This window comes from Rhinopithecus bieti, unplaced genomic scaffold, assembly GCF_001698545.2.
Source record: "Rhinopithecus bieti isolate Rb0 unplaced genomic scaffold, ASM169854v2 scaffold_6946, whole genome shotgun sequence".
Taxonomy (NCBI): Eukaryota; Metazoa; Chordata; class Mammalia; order Primates; family Cercopithecidae; genus Rhinopithecus; species Rhinopithecus bieti.
In genome coordinates, this window is record NW_016805697.1 from 3,261,279 (window position 1) to 3,265,028 (window position 3,750).

Consider the following 3,750-nt stretch of genomic DNA (forward strand, 5'->3'; position numbering starts at 1 on the left):
GCTCTGTAGCCCGGACTGGAGTGCAGTGGCCGGATCTCAGCTCACTGCAAGCTCCACCTCCCGGGTTTACGCCATTCTCCTGCCTCAGCCTCCTGAGGAGCTGGGACTACAGGCATAAACCATACTAAAATGCTTTTCAATAAATAAAAGGAACCATTTTAAATACAGGGAATTATAATTAGATTGGCATCATTAAGGCCAAAACTCTAGACATTGCTACCTTATTTATCTTCAACCCTTGCCTTTAAGAGGCAAATGAGCACAAAACACAGGTGAATCTTGCTTGGTTCTGAGACGGTGAAGGAATTTCCCCAGTATTTAAATATATTCACATAACCAGCTATATAAATCTAAATATAAAACCAATCTCTAGTAAGTTTTAAGATGACATTCACCATCTTTGCGAAAAGTTGAACATTACTAACAAAGTCTAATCATATCTTTAGAAGGGGTAAACAGTGATAGCATTTCCTGAATTGGAATTGCTATTAAAATTCAAAAACTGAACATACTCATTTAACCACAAGCCAGTCTTAGTTTTAAATCAGGACTGCTCAACAAAATATTCTGTCAGTCATTCATAATCTGAATTCTGGTGTATGAGATCTATTAAAGTACGGTACACATAAAAAAGTCATGAGACATTTGTTTTGTAATAAATAAGGCAGTGGCCAATTATTACTCATTAGTAGCTTTTTTGAGATAAGCTATCAAGTCTGCCCTTTCTTCCTTCTTCTTAATGCCGACAAAGTCATTTTTGTTCTAGGGATGTACTTCTTGGGATTCTCCAAATACTCCATCAGTGTATCCTCTCCCCAGGTGATGCCTTTGTTCTTATTGGCGGCTGTGTAAGAGTATCCAGGGGCCTGACCTGTCTTCTGCCTGAAGAGACCGTGGAGATTTGGCCCAGTCTTGTGCTTGCCTTCCTTTTCAATGGTGTGGCACTGGGAACACTTCATAATAAAAATCTTCTTGCCTTTCTCAACATCACCCATATTTAATTCTCTTTTTAGTCGCTGGCGCAATGAAGATTCCCGCTCTGAAGCAGGACGTCCCCACTCTCTCGTAAGTGGAACACTTAAAGGAGACTGAGAAGAGATAGCCAGTGAGGCTGGGGAGATCAGCACACCTAGGAACATTCTAGCAGAAAATGTTGGTGCTCCACAGAACTCTCCACACCTCACTTAATGTGCTTTCAAAAGCACTCCTGGATCTTCTTTGGTGAATGGCTCTTAGGCTACTGGGAATTAGCACTAGCCCATTAACACAGACAGCCAGAGGTGTCTGGGAGTTTACAATGATTGTTGGATGTTGGAATGGGGAGAGTGAAAGCCCAACCCCCTTGCCTTGAGTTGGGATGATGTACACTTCAGACTTCCCCTTCAGGATCAGGCTCAAATCTACCCTCTGCTGGACTTTTGCCTAAGAACATAGCCTTATTTGGCTCCTCCTTCTTGTTCTGCTTTCTTTACTCCCTCACTGGTTTCTCTTAGAAACATTTCCTTAATAAATCACTTGCATATGAATCTCCATTTCAGGGTCTGCTCTGAAGAAGCCAACCTATGACCCATACAGGGGTACAGACATTGACATATAAATGGGAATACAAACTGTATACATGGGTACAGACGTTGACATATAAACGGGAATGCAAACTGTGTTCATGCCCCAGTGCAGGAACTCAGAAACACGTCTGTCCCTTTTTCCTGTTCTCGGGCTGTGAACAGACACAGAAGACCATGAATCCTACCTCCTAGGACCCCAGTAAGAATTGGCCAGTCCCATGAAGCTGAGCTGAACTTGTTCTGCCTCCATCCATGAGTGATTTGTTGTAATTTTCTCCATCTTTAGGGCCCTTTTACATCAGTTCTCTCAGTGGGCCTCCAAAACATCCTACAATAAAGGCAGAGAAGGTATCAACTTCACTTATTAGATGAAGAAACTAAAGCTCTGAATGGCTGTGTGACTTACCTGAGGCCACACACCTCCCCTAGTTTTCTTGATGTCATCGTCTGATTTTCTCCACCATGCTGCTCCTCTGTGAGCTACTGGATCTATAAATAAACATGGGGAAAATGTTCATAGCTTTGTGCTACAAGATGAAGATGAGTAGTACAAGGGAGTAAATGGATCCCTGTATAGAAATTCAGTGCATCCAACAAGAGACAAAGGTGGCTGGGAGTTAGTGTCAGGGCTACACAGAATGCCTATATGGTAGACAGAAAATAATAGGAGGTACTGAGGTTGAAGAAAATGATGTGTTCTCCAGGATCTTGTCCAGAGGAAGTGCAAGAGTGTCCCTCAAATCACACCTTGCATCCAGTGCGGAGTGTTGGGGGAAACTGGAAAATTGCAAAGGGAAAGAAGCCATGTGCTCAACATGATGATACAAAAAAGGGACGTTGAAATGAAGTTACTCATGCCCTTCTGGACACAGTTTTGACATCACCTTTTCTGGAAGATGTTCCCTGGCACATCCACCCCTCCCAGCCCCAGACTGGAAAGGAGGCACTGTCCTGTGTTCTTCTTTCCTGTTTTCCTCTGTCATAACTCTTAATAGTTGGTAGAATAATTTCAATTTAATGTTTTCCAGAGAAGACTATGGAATTCTTGAGCAGAGACTAGGTCTAAGTCATTCATGAATCCCACTGCCATGATCACAAACAGTCATGATCCTGACTACAGTTTAGCCTGGTCTTGGCCAAAGTCTCGTCCTGGACCTCAGGTCTTAAGTGTCCTAATCTTGGCCACAGACTGAGTGATCCTGGCCTCAACCTGAGCTCTGATTCTGGCCACAGACTGAACCTTAAACCTGATCATTCTCTGAACCTCAATCTTGGTCACAGCCTGAGCCCTGATCTTGGTCCATGCTGAGGACTGGTCCTGGCTATAGATTGAGTCATACACTTGGCCCTGACCTAGTCATAGACTAAATCTGGACCCATCTAATATACTCATCATCTCACAAGGGTCCCAGAGTGCCACTCTCTTGATATTTAAACAACCTGTTGCTCACGTGTTTCTTATCTCAGCCTCACACATATTAGACCTTGAGCACTCCCAGGACACATCTTCCCCCAGAGGCTGGCATAGTGTGGGGCCTCTACAGGCTTGCTGAGTGACCACACTCTGATGAGGATGTGTTCACAGTGGCTGCAGTAGGGTAGAAACAGGAACTCCTAAGATCCGATCACAGAAGAACCTCTTGACTGCCTCTACCTTGGCCATCTCTGTGATCAAAGCACATTTGAGAAAAAATTTGCCTTTTTACATGCAACACAGCAGAATTCCAGGTAACAGAATCTGCTTTTCCTTAATTAAGAGTCTGCCAGAAGTGGGAGAACAGTTGGGAACTTGAGGACAAAGAACATGAGAAGGAGAACTTTTGCCTTCCCAGGCAGAAAATTAATTATAAAATCAGATTGTGTTACCAGAATTGTTTATATCTGTGTTTTAAGGAATTTGCCATCTTCTGAATCTAATAAATGGAGCAGTCAGAGCTTGACTGCTACAACAGTTTTTAATTTGTTTGGAAATTAGTCCAAATAATGAAGAAATGCTTTTCAATACAACATGAAGGCAATACAATTGGCACATCTCCTTTTAAACAACAACACAGTTCTCAACATTGAATAATTAAAGAAAAGCATCAGTCAGAAACAGGTTGCGAACTTCTGATTTGAAGGAATGCTACTTCTAAGGGTATACTAATACCTATCAAAACTCCATACTTGAGCACTTTCTTTGTCT

At 42.6% G+C, this 3,750-nt stretch overlaps 1 pseudogene; it reads right to left on the reverse strand.

Annotated features, from left to right (window-relative positions):
- Positions 1–590: 590 nt before the first annotated feature.
- LOC108530550 (cytochrome c-like) lies at positions 591–1,373 on the reverse strand (annotated as a pseudogene).
- Positions 1,374–3,750: the final 2,377 nt, after the last annotated feature.